The 18,831-nt window shown below is 37.7% G+C and overlaps 1 protein-coding gene and 1 long non-coding RNA gene across 2 annotated transcripts in view; one reads left to right on the forward strand and one right to left on the reverse strand.

The window, feature by feature from the left end:
* Positions 1 to 18,831, forward strand: part of LOC105473256 (FRAS1 related extracellular matrix 3) — a 109,200-nt gene that overhangs the window by 46,496 nt on the left and 43,873 nt on the right. The gene's annotated exons all lie outside the window — the stretch shown is intronic.
* Positions 1 to 18,831, reverse strand: part of LOC139362317 (uncharacterized) — a 109,824-nt gene that overhangs the window by 18,976 nt on the left and 72,017 nt on the right. The gene's annotated exons all lie outside the window — the stretch shown is intronic.

Raw genomic sequence — 18,831 nt, forward strand, 5'->3', positions numbered from 1 at the left:
TACAATTATGGTGGAAGGGGAAGCAAACATGTCCTTCTTCACTTGGTGGCATGAAGAAGTGAGTGCTGAGAGAAAGGGGAAGCCCCTTGTAAAACCATCAGATCTTGTGAGAACTCATTCATTATCACAAGACCAGCATGGCAGAAATTGCCCCCATGATTCAATTATCTCCCCCTTGTCCTGCCCTTGACACGTGGGGTTATTACAATCCAAGATGAGATTGGATGGGGACACAGAACGAAATCATATCAGACTCTGTCTGTAAAAAAAAGAAAACCAACTAATCCTTAGTACATGAAAATACAGCATGTCCTAATACCTTAAGTATGTTTGCTAATGCATCAATTTTGCAACTCAGGTTTTCCTCTGAAGGATCTTTGAATGAATGTTTGGTGTATTTTATGTAAAACATTCTTAAACTTTCATGTTGTATGTCTTATTCTTCCTCATATTTTCCAACAATTTTAAATGTTGGGCAACTTTTATAAATGTAGAGGATTTCTTTTTTTGTTATTATTCTGTATTCTCCAGTGAAGGATCTGAGTTTAAATCTTCATGAAAGTGCTTTAGGCAAATTAGCTAACATTAAAATACTTCATCTCTCTCACTGAGGAAGGGGCAAATCTCCCCCTACAAAGGGTTTTTGTCGCAAAGGCTACATACAAAATGCTCCTTACTGAATTAAAACAAACAAACAAAACATGAAGACAGGGTCCAAACATGTAAATAAAAATTAAAAGCAATTAAGATACGAGATTTCATAAGATGCCTGTATCTAGCACTTTCACAGAGGAAGAGAAAAAGGCAAGGGGGGAATATCATAGTAGCTATATTAGCTGGGATTCTCCAGAGAATCAGAAAAAGAACCAATATATTGATAGATAAGTAGATACATTGATAGATAGACAGATAAAACATAGATATTTACTGGCTGACACAGTTGTGGGGGCTAGCAGATACAAAATCTATAGGAAAGGCTAGAAATTCAGTTAAGAGTTGATGTTACAGTCTTGAGTCTGAAATCTGCAGGACAAGCCAGCAGGAAGGAAAGTAAGGCAAGGTTTCTATGTTTCAGTCATGAGGTATGATTGCTTACTGGGGAAACCTTAGTCTTTGCTCATAAGGCTCTTAACTGATTGAATGAGGCCCACCAACATTATGGAGGATAATCTACTTTACTTAAAGTTACTGATTGAATGAGGCCCACCAACATTATGGAGGATAATCTACTTTACTTAAAGTTAACTAATTATAAATGTTAATCGCATATCCAAATACTGTCACAGCAACATCTAGACTGAGCACCATAGCCTAGCTGCATTGACACATGAAATTAACTATCCCAGTGACTATTCCATCAAAAAGTTGCCACCATTCTTGAAGCAAGTAGAGATACCCTGAATGAAAATTCAATCAGAGTAAATTGGTGCCTCTTTTTCTCAGGCACAAGTAGAGAGTTTGCAAGAGCTACGAAACAGTTCTACAGACCATGAATGTCTTCGCCCTGCACTAGCAAAGCCCCTAGGCTTTCACTGATTATCTCACCATCCTCACAGAGGACACAGTTCCTCTTCTGTTAAGGTGGGCCACAAACCCGCTGGACTCTCACATGTACAAGCTGCATGAGTAAAGAAGATTCATATGTCTTCACTTAAGAAATAGTTATCTTTTCATTAGTGATGCTTATCCCCAGTTTGATTTATCACCCGTTATTAATACATAGAAAGAAGGCCAGAATCAAAAATTATGATAATAATAATTTTGGAAAGGATAGATTTGAGGAGAAATAGTGCATTTTAATCCTCAACCTATAACTTCTGCCCGGACTTTCCTTGGGAAACCAAAAGGCCACCTACTCTAATATAACTATGGAAACTCTATGGCTGGGCAGAGGACCTTGGCTTGCCAGGGCAGTCATATTTTTGTTGTACAGCTTGTACTGTAAAGCTTATATGTTCTTAGTGAGAAAATATTTATTTTCCTTATAAACTCTAAGTAAAAAGTTACATGCTTTGTAGGTTGAACTTGCCTTTTCTTATTTTTCAAAAAGGTAAAATTATAGAAACTATTATTATAATTATTACTATACTCAAAGTTATAGATCTAAAGACTGGAAACAACCTCAGAGATCATGCCCATTTTTGTGTCTGTGTTCAATTAAAGATGTGGAAGTGAAGCATTACCTTGAGATTTTATCACAAATTTCCAGGGATCTACAAGGTTTGACTCTAGAGACATGGTAAAGGAAACAGATACATTGAGATATCTCTTTGTGGATGCTGATTATTAGGTACTCATTCTCTATATTTTAGATTTTTTAAAGATAGTATATACAAAAACTAAATGACCTTCTGGAAACTGGAAAGAGCTCACGTATGCATAAAGACAAAGAAGTAGAAATAAGATTATCACTTTGGGAGGCCGAGGCGGGTGGATGACGATGTCAGGAGATTGAGACCAACCTGGCTAACACGGTGAAACCCCATCTCTACTAAAAATACAAAAAAATTAGCCGCGCCTGGGCGGCACCTGTAGTCCCAGCTACTCGGGAGGCTGAGGCAGGAGAATGGCGTGAACCTGGGGGGCGGAGCTTGCAGTGAGGGGAGATCACGCCACTGCACTGCAGCCTGGGCAACAGAGCGAGACTCTGTCTCAGAAAAAAAAAAGAAGATGATGATGCAGATATACGGAGAAGGGCAAGATAAAATAAAGAGAAAGGGGCCTTGGGAAAAGAAATACGAGTGCAAATGCACACACACACACACACACACACACACACACATGCAGAGCAGGAGGGGAATAAGATTAACAGAAAGTTACAGAGACTAAGTGCCTGGATTGTTCTCTTGTCAATTTCTGTCTGTGTTTGGATGCTCCTGATCATCATTTAACAGTATCCTATGTTAAATTATGCAGCAGCATAATTCATAAAACAGTATATACAATCCGAAGTCCCCAAAACTATTTTCATTTTAATAAAATATATTTTAAATAATTTGTAATTGATATGCTGTACTTGTACATATTTATAGGGTACAATTTGATAATTCCATAATGTATGGGTTAAATACTGATCGAATCAAGGTGATTAGCATATCCATCACCTCATGAGTTTCTCATTTCTTTGTGGTGAGAACATTCAAAAGCCTCTCTTCTAGTTATTTGGTAGCATGCAATACCTTACCATTTACCATAGTCACCCTACTGTGCAACAGAATACCAGAACTTATTTATCCTACCTTATTGTAACTTTCTACCTGTTGACCAGCCTCTCCTCATCCTCCCGGCCCAACTGTCTTCCCCAATCTCTGGTAACCACTGTTCTGCTCTCTGTTTCTACGACATGAACTTTTTTAAAAAAAAATCCCATGAATGAGACTGTGCAGTATTTGCATTTCTGTGTCTGGCTTATTTCATTTAACATGATGTACTCCAGATTCATTCATATTGTTGTAAATGACAACATTTTTCCTCTTTTCTATGATTGTGTTTATATTTATATACTTTATATATTATATAATATAAACATTGTGTTTCTATACCACATTTTCTTTATCCGTTCACCTGTTGTTGGACACTTACACTGATCCAATATCTTGGCTATTGTAAATAGTGTTGCAATAAACACTGGAGTGCAGATACCTCTTCAGCATATTGATTTTATTTCCTTTGGATATATACCCAGCAGTGGGATTACTGGATTCTTTGGTAGTTCTATTGTTAATTTTCTGAGGAACTTCCAAAATACTGTTTCCCATCATTGCTGTACTACTTTATATTCCTACCAGCAGTGTGTAAGTGTTCCCTTTTCTCTGTATCCTCACCAACACTTGTTGACTTTTGTCTTTTTGATAATAGCCATCCTAACTGGAGTGACGTGTTATCCCATTGTGATTTTGATTTGCATTTCCCTGATAATTAGTGATGTTAAACACTTTTTCATATACCTGTTGGCCATTTGTGTATCTTCTTTTGAGAAATGTTTATTACGGTCTTTTGCCCATTGTTTTCTGGATTATTTTGTTTGTTTGCTTGTTTGTGGTTTTTTGCTGTTAGATTCCTTATATATTCTATATATTAACTCCTTGTCAGATGTGTAGTTTGCAAACACTTCCTACCATTGTGTAGATTGTTTCCTTTGCTGTGCAAAAGCATGTTAGTTTGGTATCATTCCGTTTGTCTATTTTTGCTTTCATTGCCTGTACTTTTAAGGCCTCATTTAAAAAAATCCTTTCCCAGCCCAATGTTACGAAGTTTATCCCCTATGTTTTCTCCCAGTAGTTGCATAGTTTTGAGTTTTACACTTAATTCTTTAATCCATTTTGAGTTGCTTTTGTACATGATAAGAAATAGAGGTCTAGCCTCATTCTTCTGCATTTGGCTATCCAATTTTCCCAGCACCATTTATGGAAGAGGCCCTTTTCCTCGATGTGTGTTCTTGTTACCTTTGCTAAAAATAAGTTGGCTGCAGGTGCACGAATTTATTTCTTGGATCTCTATTCTGTTTAATTGGTCTATGTGTCTGTTTTTATGCCAGTACTATGCTGTTTTGGTTACTATAGCTTTGTAGTGTATTTTGAGATGAGGTAGTGCGGTGCTTCCAAATTTGTTATTTAAGCTCAGGATTATTCGGCTACTCACTATATAAATTATATTATTGTTATCTCTTCTGTGAAGAATGTCATTGGCATTTTGACAGGGATTGTATTAAATCTGTAAATTGCTTTGGGTAGTATGGCCATTTTAACAATACTAATACTTACAATCCAGAAACACAGGATATATTTCCATTTGTTTGTGTCTTCTTCAATTTCTTCAACAATGTTTTATAGTTTTCAGTGTAGAGGTCTTACACCTTTTGGGGTAAGCTTCTTTCTAGGTATTATAAATGGTTTTTGAACTGAATTTCTGTTTAACATGACTGAAGGTAGTATCCAAGTTTAGTCTGCCATCTATGACTATTCTGCCATCTTTAAAATGTTTGCCTCTCTCTGTAGCATAATTCAAAATGATGCCTAACAGACTCAGTTCTGTTTTCCTTAAGGGTATATAAGATTTATGAATTTGACAGTTTATTGCTTTAGTGGAACACTTTGGGATCATTTATGGCTTATGCTGTGTAAAGGGCATTTTTATTTCTAGAAAAAGGAATATTTTACCCAAGAGTTTGTAAGTTAAGTGGAAGCTTTTTATTTATCTGACAATTGTTGATTTGTGGTCTGGCAGGAAGGAATTTCTGGCAAATGGAATGCTTCCCCTGAAAAGAAAAGCTCAGCTTGTATTCTTAGCCTGATAAGTGTTGGCCAAGAACTTGGCTAATGACATCTGTTACATCTCTGGTTTGGCTATTTTTGCAATGTGTGGACTAACGATGGAGATTATGATTACAGAGCTGTGCTGTGGTTTACTTAACTTCCAACCTTTCCTCCCTGATTATTGTTTTATCAAACCTCAAAAAGAAGTCTCAACCAGAGGTCATCCATCCCCCATTCACTTAAGGATTTGTTAGATAGATCCAAGGTTCAGCCAAACTCACAATTGTTAGTGAATACACTTGGTTCTAAAACTTAGTCTGTGATCAGTAGAACTTCATTTTTATGCCTCTACAAGGCTTCTTTCTTATCTCCTTTTTTTCATGTAGACCTTCAGGTGGCTTCCCTTTTCCTCACATCTATGAATCAAATTGCTCTTGGAATCATCTTATTTCTCCTTTGAGTACACTGTGTACATAAGCCGTGTAGGGATGTAACATTTATCTTTGTGTTCTTAGAAAAATAAGTATTTCTGGCTTTTACACTTCCTATTTTACTGACATTAGCAAAAACACACTTGGGCTGTCTCCTGTGTGTATAAGGAAGTAAAGGGGCTTGGTTTGATTGGGACCAGGTGTTTCTAAGATGTGCAGTGCATTATGGCTTTCAGGAAGTATTTGTTTTTATTTATTATACTATCTAATTTCAATGCCAATCAAGTACAACTCTATATGACCAATGTGACATGATCAATTTATAGAACATGAGAATGCTAGATTTAGAATAAAAAGTTAAATAATATATACTATGGACATGTAAATCATTTTTATCATTTTTTTTAAAGATTGTTCTAGAATAAGACCCTTATACTTAAAGATTGGTTCACAGCCTGGCTGTACATACAGTATTTTGTAGAAACTCTAAGCTAAGAATCTAAAAGACTGAGTAAAGGTACTGGCTCTTGCTAACTAGAAAAAAAATGGTTTTATACTATATTACCAGAATTTTTTTTTTTTGAGACCAAGTTTTACTCTTGTTGCCCAGGCTGGAGTGCAATGGCACAATCTCGGCTCACCACAACCTCCACCTCCTGGGTTCAAGTGATTCTCCTGCCTCAGACTCCCAAGTAGCTGGGATTACAGGCATGTGCCACCATGCCCAGCTAATTTTGTATTTTTAGTAGAGACAGGGTTTCTCCATGTTGGTCAGGCTGGTTACCAGAAATTTTTAACCCATTATCTACATAGTTATGTAACAAGATAATAAAAGTAATACATTTACAAACTATACATAGGTTAAATTATTAGCAGTGCTCATTCTATTCTTCTTTAAGTCTACATTTAGGTCATTTTTTTCTCCAGAAAGCATTGTCATTCAACAGATATTGATTAAGCCCCTGTCAATTGCCAAGAACTGTGCTTGTGTACTAGGAACTCCAAAGTGAAAAGACACTTGGAGTAATTTGGAGCAATCAGCTCCAAATCTGGAAAGAGACCGATATGTAGACAATTAACTACAGAAGCCTGAGAACTGCAAAAAGGAAGTATGTGCAAGGGTAGCAGAGATAAACCATTACCCAGGGAAGCTTCATTGAGGAGCAACATTCAAACAGGGCCTTCAAGGATGAATAAGAGTTTTCAGAGCTGTGAAACAGCATGAGAACTTGGTATCGCTGGCCTGTGTGCTCCAAAGTCAGTAAGAGAGGTAGGAGACAATGGAGAGGTAGAAAGGATCCAGGCTGTAGAGAGTTTTGCCTATTTTTACATTTTTTTACTAGCATTGTGACCTCAGGAAAGGCACAGTTACTGAACTGCAGGTACTCCATTTGTCAAATGTCGAGTATGACTGTTCCCACTCTTGAAAGTTGTTGTAAGGATTGGATTTGCACATGAGATAATGGATATGAAAAGACTTGGTGATAATATGCAGTCAATGTTAAGATTACACCTCTAAATTTGCCAGTGCACTTCTGTACCCAGACCATTTGTATGCCTTCTGGGGAGTTCACCCTCCTCACACTGCTTAGACCTCCAGGAAGCTTAAAGCTCACTTAATATATCAAGTTACAACAACTTTTGCTGAGTAATATTATTGTTTGTCCAAAATGGGACATAATAAGTTAATCTGTTTTCTGGATTTCTGTAATGGTGCCACATGCTGAGGGGTACACAAAGAGTCACAGAATGTTAAACCTGAAAAGGAACTCAGAAAGGTTCTAATTTCACTCCCTCATCTGAGAGGTGGGGAAAGGTCGCCCTGAGAAGTAAGCGATTCATCCAGGACCACACCTTTAGTTAGTGGTGTTGCCAAGACTCCAGCCCAGATCTCCTCACTCAGTCCAATTTTGTTCCCACGACACCTTGCACCACTCATATGTCAAGTTGAACTATTTGAAATTGCTGAACATTCACCCATTTTTGACCTGAAGAAAATAACAATTTCCTCTGGATCAATCTAATAGAAGGACTCATTACTGATTCCCTCCCAAATGCTATCTCTTTCTATGATTTCTGCGGGTGAAGAACTGTTCTCTTCTTACTGAGAACTCTGCAAACTTAGGTTTAGGAAAATTCTGTTTTCTAAAACTTCCACATCTATCTTCATATTTGATCCTTGTAATGGCACAGAAGGATCCTTATATAGCACAAAAGGTAAGAATCACTGGAAGAAAAAATTTAAGATACCACCAAATTAATATTTTGAAAGCAAAAGTAAATTATTTCACACAACAATCACAAGATCAACTATGAAATAAGTGATACCAAGGACAGATGACGTACTTGGGTGTGGCACTCACCTGGGCAGTCATGAGCTCTCTGTGATGCTGATGGCTACATTTCCTTTCACTGCCTCAGAGCCCTATTTAGTCTACAAGCAGAGTCGCAATACGCTGTATCTGTGTCTTCTCAATAACGATAAATCAAGACTATGTTCTGGACAGTATGTTTAATTGCTAGATTGCTAAGGACACAGCAAACACTGGTGTCCCTGGCCCTAGAGCATAGGGATCAAACATAGTCTTTACCATGAATAGGGAAGGACAAGAAAACAGAGTGAGATTCAAAAGGAGAAGAGGACCCTCTAGTTCAGTACATGAAAGTACACAGTCACTTGCTCTGGACTCAAAATTGTATCCGAAAATTAGCATGATTTTTTGATCTCTAAATAAGTTGTTATACTAACTATATCATATTACATTTCTGGAAGAAAGAGTTTGTTTCAACCTCCTCCTTAAATCCTGTATCCTCCTGAGAAGAAGGTACAATGTCTTCTGCCTTCCAGTTAAGCCATGTGGAGCCTCAACTCCCAAAAAGAGATGGTCCATGTGGGCATGCAGCGTATTTCTACTTTGCTACTAATTGAAAGCTTCTGCTAATACAACTGTTTTTTAAAACTAATGTCTTGCTTTGAGACTTCTTTGAGTAGTTTTATTTTGTGTCAAAAGCAGAATGTGGTGTCCCTATTGAGGCGTGCAAAAGAATCTAAGAAAAGATTGGGGTCTTTATTATTTCACACTGTTTCTACTGTTCTTATATTGAAGAACACTATTTTAAGAAGGAGAAAAAGGGCACGAAAAATTTGTATTGTTATACATAGCACTACATGTTGGGTTTTTATTCTCCAAAACGGAGAGCCAAATATATTATCAAGACAGTTTGGGGACAAGACATCTCCAAAAAGAATACACCAAACACCTCTCAGTGAACAGAATTAGAGCTAGCAGCCTTGACACCTGCCACCTTCTGCTCTCCCCACCCACCAACCACGTGAGCACAAACACCTCTCCCTCTACCACCTGTCCTACATGTCCAAAGATTGCAGGGGTGGATTTAAGAGCATTGTCTGTGAGTAGCATCTCTGCAGCTTAGGAGAATACAACTAGGAAAAGGACCACAGAAATCTCATCTCTTTGCTGTTCTTTTGGTTTTTCCCTCTTTTCTGAAAAACCTATGGGCTATTTTGTATGGTTTCACGAAATAGTCTATTGTTCCTCAACAAGAGAATGGATATGAGCCTGTAATGTTGGAGACTCCAAAAAGAGGGCCACCTATCCCTCTAAGCTCCAGGATGTGGGTGGTGGCACCCTGAAGCACTAAGAGGGCACAATCAGGGAGACCTGGGAAACAGTTGAATAAATAGAATTGAATTAAGCAAAAGCCTGAGAAATGGAAGTAGACAATCAAGTGGAATAATACCCTTATTTGGGAAGGGCATAGAGCAAATTTCAACCAAAAAGACACATTTTTTAAATTGCTACCAACAGCTCCAGGAACATGGGAGATAGCCAGAGGAAGAAAATGGAGACCTAGCTGATATACAATTTGGCTTTTTCTGTTACCTAATTTGCCAATTCTTCTATTCCAGGTTACTTTCTTTTCCTTAAATGTATAGCTCTACTGGAAAAAAAAAGACCATTTTATTTATTATCTATAGACATGTAACTGGACCTGTGCATGTGAAGTCACAAGTCAGAGTAACACATTTCTCACTGTAAAGCATTTTCCAAATGACAATGATACTAACTGACACTATGTGACAATTGCTAAGTAAAGGTATTGTTTCCAAATGCATGATGAGTGGGTTCTTATGGAATTCAAATACACTTTAAAATGATATTACAGTGTGAGCTGTAGAAGCTAAATGCTTATGACAATGAAGCTATTTAAAAATCTATGAAGTATTAGAAAACATAAGTATATATAATGTTAATTTTTCTTTTAATTTTTTAAGCACCTAAGATAGAATATCCTAGTCAACTAAAATTTTTTCCCAACTTCAAGTTATAAACATTTAACATTTGACAATGACTGCCACTTTATCATTTGGTAAATGACTTTACCTATTTGAGAGTCAGCATTTATTAAATGGATTTTCAAAATTTCTTTAGTGGTATATCATATTTTTTATTTTGTTTTTATTTTTGTGTTTATTTTTTAAATTATTGCATTTTTAAAAGAGGAGATTATATTAGAAATTAGAATTAGTAATTAAGTTATATCAAAATTAAGTCTTCCTAAATATAGTATTTAGGTAAAATACTTGATGTCTTTTTCCCATATTTTTTAACCCAATGGGAAATAATTGTGAAAACATAAATGTCATTATACTCTTCACATTTTGGTAAGTTATAAAATCTGCAGTTGGGTGTTTTGCTCTAGTATTACTTTAATAGTCACTTTCTAAGCCATTTCTATTCCTCAAATTTCTATTTTTCTTCACTTTACTGTACACTCAAATCATTTTCTCATCCTGGCTGGTCCTATCACAGCCTGTCTACTGACTCCTGTCTCCTTCAGCTTGACCATCTCTCCATCTTTTTTTTTTTTTTTTTTTTTTTTTTTTTGGTCAGGCTGCCCAGTGTCCAGTCTAATGTTTGCCTCATAATGGGCATTTGGTGCATGTTGGTCCCTCTTTACTCTCATTTCCCAGTATGAGGTTATATGTTTTCCTTTCTTTATTTTTTTTAGAACATTAGGGCTTCAATTTTATTCTATGTAGTTTTTTTAAAAAAAAAAAAACAACAACAACAACAATTTTTTCTACTGTTTTTTGATGTGAAGAAAGGAATTTAATAATAAAAGCTTAAGTTATAAAGATGATATTTGTCCTGCACTCCCCTGCCTCTGAGGTCTCTCACACACAGTACTTCTTTGCACCTCTTTTACTCCCACTTTACAGATGAGGGAGCAGATGAGAAGTTGCCTAAGGCCAGAGAGCTACTATGTGAGTGAACAGATTGTCAGGTCTCGCCAACTGAACTTGACAACCTGATGCTTCCACTTTAAAATACTGTCTGAAAAAAGTATGATGGTAAATCAAACCCCACTAAATGGCTCTTCTTCATGACTTGTAAGCTCTAATATTCTCACATGGAAAATAGTTTTATATTATGATTTTCCTTGGATTAATTTAGGCAATGCTAAGACTACCTTCTGAATTCAACAGAGAGTGTTTGATTTTCTATGCCAAATTCAAATCTAAAATGTTTTATCATTCTTGTAAAACACAGGTGTGTGAGATATATGAAGATTTGTATCAGATTTAGTAAAATTATTTCATTTCACCTACACCAGTAGTTCTGAATCAATGGTGATTTCCCCCCCAGGGGACATTTGGCAATGTCTAAAGATAGTTTTGATTGTCACAATTGAGGATGAGGAGGAGCAGGGAGGGAATGCTGTTGGTATCTAGGAGGTAAAGGCCAGGGACGTTGCTGAGCATTCTGCAATGCACAGGGCTGCCGTCACAAGGGAATTATCCAGCCCATAATGTCAGTAGTACTGAGATGGAAAATCATGCACTAGAGTATAACTAGATACATAGCTACAACAGCTTAATTTAGCAAATAACAAAGTGTCATGCTTTGATGTGAAAATTATACTTACGCTTCAAGCTATTCTTTTTTACTTCTAGGTGATCATTTTATACCAGACTTCCACATTGTGATAAAACTAATTCAAATATTTCTTATTTTCTATTCTGTAACTGATTTCTTTTTCTTCACTGGTTTCCAAATGCAACTGTCCTCAAAGTTTAGTTCTTGGTTCTCTTTTTCTACAGCATCTCCCTCATGATTTTTGCATAGTGTCCGCTACACAAAGTCCCTGACTTACATAAATTGGGTTTTCATACACTCCAGAATCTGCACTCTTATTTATTACACATTAAACCACCTCTCATACACAGAATACAATTGTTAATGCATCATCTGGCTGACGGCCTGCTGCTGGGTCTGAGGGAGGACGATGAGTGCTCCCAACTGAAGCCTGTGGGGGCATAGCTAAGGTCTAGGCAATGATCTCTCTGGCCTCCATTTGGAAGGACCACAGTGACATCCCCCACTCCACACCCCCTCACAATTCCCTGACTTCAGAATTCAGGGAGCCTGTAACTGACCCTCACACGAGGAGTCTCCGTCTTAGCAGGGTTTCCCTGGCCCAGGCCACCTTCTCCCTTTCTAATATTTCTTTTCCTTCCCCTCACACCCTTTCTCCAGCAAGTGATTATGCACAGCCAGAAGGGGACTCTCAGTCAGAGCCACACATGAGGAGGCAGGATGTGTCATGAAGACGCAGCCCTTTCCTCCAGCTTGCTTCTGGCTTGGAGTATCAAAGTCCAGGGGTGGCCAGCTGTCCATCAAGACCCCAGTAGCAGGTCTGAGAGAGGGTGGAAAAGGGTGGTGGCTGAATCAGCTAATTCAGAGTCCCCGGGGTATCTTATGACAAATACGCAGCTGGGGTCCCACTAGCTATAAATCTTCTTATGCAACTCCACAATTGCCTAGATCCTTTGAGAGTAATGCCTAACAAAATACAAAGATTGTACAATATATATTTAGCTCTCTATTGTTAAACTTTCAGAAACCCGACTTTCAGCCTCTCTCTCAGAAACTTCCTGCATAATAACTACTCCTGAATTTACATGTCTTGCCTTTGGCTGTCCCCAAAACTTTGTCCCATATATCCAAATATCTGATGAGCTTTTTGCACTTGGACTTCTTACCATCACATCAAAGCCAAATTAAAACCAAACTCCCAAGCTATCTTCCTTCCTGGCTTCTCTAAATCGGCTATTGCTATATCTATACTGCCATACTACTGTACCTACACAACTCCTCCAGCTGCCCTGTTTGGGCTCTATGAGTCATTTTTTACAGTCCCCGTAACTCTCAGAGCTGGTCATCTCCTACAGCCTGATGGTTCTTACTTCATTTTTCTTTAACCCATCTTTTCCCTTTCCACTGTCACTGTTTAATACTTAAGCTCTTATTATTTCATGAAGCCTGTCAACATCCTCTCTGAAGAGCTCCTACCTGACATGTCTTTTTATCTAAAACCCTTAGCACTGTGCCTGATGTATGGTTTGACTTCAAAGTAATTGCATATTGTGTAAATGAGCAAATAAACAGTTCTCTGTGAATAATTGATTTATGCATTCCAAAACAGCAATTTGTACTTATTTTCTCCTGTGTGTCCATTAAAATGTATGCATTGCATTGATATCAGTATAACCTTAATGGGCCCAGTGTCTTGAGTGCCTAGTGCATGCCAGGCATTATGCTAATCATTTTCACCTTCACTATTCAATGTCTTCTTATTCCTTTACAAACCCAACTAAGACAAAAATAAGTTCATTCCTGTGGGATTTTGTTGTTTTCATTGTTCTGTCCTCAACACTTAGAAGAGGGAACAGCATATGCCAGATGATCAATAAATATTTATGCAATAATTGAATGGATGGCTTAGTCAATTATAATATTTCATCAATCATCCTTCAGAAACCTAGAATATAACTTAGATCTACAAGAGAATTTTCCTAGTTGCAAACCTACAATTGCTATTTAAGTCCTATTAAATACCGTTGCTATTTAAATAAAGAAACTTATTATGGCATAGCAATAAGCTTTAGTAGTATCTCTAGGAGGCCAAAGAGACAGAATGACAGGACATGCAGCAAGAAAGAATGCCAACAGCACTCTGTGGATGACCATTGCCACTAGGTACAGTTGTCCCTGGACACTAGATCTTTGCTCCCAATGTCCATGAAAACCAAGTGCCTCCACTGCAACCCTCACCAATATGGGCTCTATGCAGTTGACCTGCAGCCTCCTCATATTGTACACTTTTAAATCAAAGTCTCAAGCTACATTGGCAGAGCCTAAGTGACAAGCTTATGCCCTAGCTGTTAGAGAGGCTGCATAATGATATTTTCTAATTCTTTCCAGTAGATCAGGCTTGTCCATCATGGCCTATGGGCTACATGCAGTCCAGGATAGATTTGAATATGGTCCAACACAAATTCGTAAACTTTCTCAAAACATGAGTTTTTTGGTCACTTTTTTAGCTCATCAACTATCATTAGTGTAGTGTATTTTATGTGTGACCTAAGATAATTATTCTTCTTCCAATGTGGCCCAGGGAAGCCAAAAGATTGGACACCCCTGCTATAGGAGATGGGACTCATCAAATCCTAAATCCTCCAATTATGGACAGGGAGTTCAAAAGCTGCAGAATAGTTACAAAACAAAATCATGTGACCTAATGAATACTACTGGCCAGAAAAAGCCAGTCCACCTTCTTAAGTACTGATTAATAGGTACTGATTCATAGGAATAAAAAGGGCACCAGAAGGGAATGGAGACCAAGTAGCCTTTGGTCATGACAGAATATTGATTAGTTTTAAAATATGGAAATATTTATTGTTGTGTTTGTTTTCCCTCTGACTGAAATATTCTTTCTCCCATTCTCTAATCAAATACTACCCCTTTAGAAAAGCCTTTTCTAACCACTCTATATCAAATATCACCTTCTGATTCTCCCAGTTATGCTTTATCCAACTATCCTGATTTTTGCATAGCACTTTCACCATCAACTATATTATACATTATTTGCTTATTGGCCCACTGGAAAGTAAGCTACACAAGAACAAGGATTTTTTTGATTTCACTGTTCTATCCTCAACACTTACAAGAGTCAATAGCATATAACAGGTATTCAATAAATATTGGTGGAATAACTGAATGGATGATTTAATTAATTAATTAATTATAACTTTTCATCAATCCTCCTTCAGAAACCTAGACTATAACTTAGACCTACAAGAGAATTCTGGAGTGCATTAACACATTTTTTATTAATTATCAAGCCAAACAAACTGAAAGGATGCCTGAAATGTTTTTAGGTTACCAGAATTACTCTTTTTGTGGTAAATGTATGTATGTATTTTGACAATCAGAAATCTTCCTGAATCTATTCTGAAGTGGTCTTGTCATGCCTTAGAAACAGTACATTTTACTAAAGAATACTGTTACAAATTTTCAAGAACGTACCATGCCCCGTGTAAGTTTCCTTCATTCTGCTTCCCCTAAGTCTACCTTCTTCTCCCTCCATATTAAAATGGCCCCTCTTTCTCTGCAGAAAGAATTCTACCCATCTCTCCTAGCCCAGTCATCCCAGGAAGTCTTCCTTTCTACTTATTTTGCTCCATTCATTTCTATCCACAATCATATTGCCCTTGTGTTGTAATTTAACAGTTTCATATACACGTCTTATTTTCTAGTTGGATTAGAGAATCCTGAAGGTCAATGCCCACACTAGGGAAATAAAAATGTATAAATATTATCTCTACTATTTAGAATTAGCCAGGCGTGGTAATGTTTGCCTGTAATCTCAGTTACTCAGGAAGCTGAGGCAGAAGAATCACTTGAACCTGGGAGGTGGAGGTTGCAGTGAGCTGAGACGGCGTTACTGCACTCCAGCCTGGGTGACAGAGCAAGACTCTGTCTAAATAAATAAATACAGCATTACAATAACACAGCTTTTCCGGATGTTTATTTCTGTAGTAAACCGGCAATTGCAATGGTAGCTCCTTCAAGATTTAAGCATTAGGAACTAAGCCAGCCCCAGAATCAAATAGTATTGTCTTTGGCACAAATTTGCATTTAATTGGAATAAAATAACATTTTTAGCAGAGAGCAAGAAGTTAGTATTTGGGATCAATTTGTAGGATATGACCAATACATCAGGGAGCCATTTATCTCTGATTTGTGTTGCTTTATAGAGAAGGGGAAAGAGAAAATACTTTAATGAAAACTCTCTTCTGCTCTAGCATCACCATTAATTATTTTGACTTCTGATAGACAGTCTTTTTTCTGGCCAATACATGTACTTACTACATTTTAGCCACTGGTATCTTTAGGTCAAAACCCCATTGAGTTGTTCCTTAGCTATTAATTTCTCTATTTCTAAGGTTAATGTTATTAAGGAATAATAATAAATAGAGCTTTAAAACATCTGTAGATGGTCTTCACCTTCTTGGATACATCTAGAACTAGAAACAATTCCTACCAGCCTCTTTCTCCTAACATACTTGGTTTAAAGTAGGTTCCCCTTAAATGTTTTGAAACGCAGAATATTTCTTATTTATCCCAGACCATGTTTATATTTCTCATTTCTCTAGGAAGTGAATTGATATGGTGCCTAACAGCAAGCATGTGGTCACAGAAAGCATTGATTAGCCAGTGATATCAGGTTACAGTGACTAAGGAGCTCATGCTTGAAGAGGATGATGCTTTCATATTTTCTTAACTTGCCCAAGGCATACTAAAATTTCAACAAAATGTAACAATAGCGTTGTTTGGTATGGGGGCAGGCAAAATATAGGCAGATTGCAAAGGAATATGAAATGTGACAGGAAAGTGCTTTAAAAAGAAAAATGTTATAATAAAAGAAGAGTTTCAAGTTCTAACACAGGCTGTTCCAATGAAACTAGCCACTTGTTAAAAGATGTATTAACCAGTCAGCAGTGAAAGCAAAGTCAAAAGAAGCAATATAGCCTGGCGTAAATCAATCCTCTGCTGTTTTAAAACCATGATGATTAGAACCCACATTTATTGAGCACCTCGTTTGTGCCAGGCATTTGGTAGCATTATTTTCTTTGATTCTCACAACAATCCAATCAAGCACATAATGCTATTATCACATTTACTGATGAAGAAACTGAAGACCCATAATTTGCTCATGATCAAATGGCTCATAAGTGGCAGGCTTAGAACCTGGGTCCATGTGACTCAGGAGCCTGTGCTCTTCATCACAAGACTACAAATTAGCTGTTTGGAATCTGGAAACGTTTCTGTCTCTAATTGTTAAACCCTTCTCACTGTGCCTGTTTTTATTCAGAGGGTCTGATCTGCAATTGATTTTTCCTACTTTGTTTTTGAAGTGTTTGCATTGCATTGATCCCTAACCCATAGGAATGGCAGCTCAGAGTGAAAGACAGAGCACTGGAGTAGCAGACTGCAAAACTGGCCTCACCACTCACCTGTGGGGACCTGGTCAAATTGCCTCATCCTCCTGAAACTGTTTGTCCAGTTATAAATTGAGACTAATATTTGCCATACTCTGTAATGGGTTTGTAGAATAAAACATGTGGCAGTATATAAAAGAACTTTGAAAAAGACACAAAAAAAGTAAATATAAACTATTACCAAGACACAGGATTTCAAAAGCTAAAGGACTACATACATAAATAGTTAAAGTGTTTTCTAACTGTAAACAATATGGTTTTTTAAAAAATAGCAGTAGGATTTGGGGCACGTTTATTTGTCTTATTTGTCTTACATTTTTCTGTATTTATCAGAATATCCACAATAGTATCAATAATGTTATTTTTTAAAGAGAGAGAAAACTACAGAGAGTAAACATGAAAATCAACATACACATTTATCTTGCAGTTACACATCAGTGAGTTCCTGTAAGCCCAAGTAGGATTAAATCTCAGTGCTTGTTTTCTACTGATCCTTCTTTGCAACTATAGATCAGAACCTGCAGTGCGAAGGAGGGCTGAGGCCAGCTTCCCTCTTTCCATGCTCATGGTTCCCCTCCCTTACTACCAAGGCCTTGCTCTTCCCAGGTTGACTCTAGAGAGAGAGGAGATAAGGTAGGCAGAGCACAGTCTAGTATAGAGAGTATCACTGCCATCTGCTCTTGGAGGTCCCTGGGTGGCAGCCCTTTAAAGGGGGACCCCTTTACTTAGTGTTTTCATGGGTTCCTTGAAGATTCCTATCTTTGGAGCCTCCTTGTCTCTTACCACCTGTGCAACCCATGGGAATCTGGTGGTTGGCTCCCAGCTTTCTTTCTGCGGAAATCCTGTTGCCTCCTTAACTGGCCCTATTGGACGGATGACCCACCTCTAGTCCATACACCTGCTTTCTTTGTCCTGCTCTTCACAGCTACTCTATTGCTTCCCAATGCAGCGTTCTCCACTCACTCCTTTACCCTGCCAATCTTTTTTGGAAATGAGTAAGTCACATAGACTCCAACTGTAGAAGGAGATGTCAAGCCCTCCAGGAGGTTCCCTGAAGCCCTGTAGGCTGGAGGTCAAGGCTGTAGCCCCATCTCATACCCATATCCTTTTTGGTCATAATAGGGATTTCCACCACAGCATCAGCTTTTTCTAAAGTATTCTCTTCACAAATTCTTTTTCTTTTCCACACGCTGCCCCATTTTGATATGCTTGATCTGATTAAGGGGTCCAGTAACTGTGGCACTGGTTAGTAAAGCTCTATTTGATAAAGTTCATACACAGTCACTTTGGTATCTGATATCTATCATACTGGCCCATCAGTTGAAACTCAGTCATAAAGATTTCTACTTCAACATCTTTTCAGAGGTGATTATTTGCAGCAACCACTCCATAGATGAGGGAGACCTTCTCTTGCTACCAATACACAAACCTTACACAGCCACAATAAGGGGCTGGGTTGATCTTTCAGAAAGAGGCCAGTGACTTGGTGTGGACAAGAGGAAATAAGATAGAGCTCTTATATCCCTTGTCTATTGTCCTCTTCATGGGTAGTTTTTAAACATTAGAGTGTATAGGTTCAATGCATCATACTATGTCCTGAAAGTGATAAAATAAGTAAATATAATGTCGGTATTATCTTCAAGGAACTTCCAGACTAATATGAGATCAAATGGATGCTCAAATAATACAAACGAGTAAGTTAAGGGCAGAGAAAAAATTGAGGAGGCAGAGAGAGTGGAAGTGAACAAGACAGGCAGGGAGAAACGGATAGAGG

Source organism: Macaca nemestrina, chromosome 3 (genome assembly GCF_043159975.1).
Source record: "Macaca nemestrina isolate mMacNem1 chromosome 3, mMacNem.hap1, whole genome shotgun sequence".
Classification (NCBI taxonomy): domain Eukaryota; kingdom Metazoa; phylum Chordata; class Mammalia; order Primates; family Cercopithecidae; genus Macaca; species Macaca nemestrina.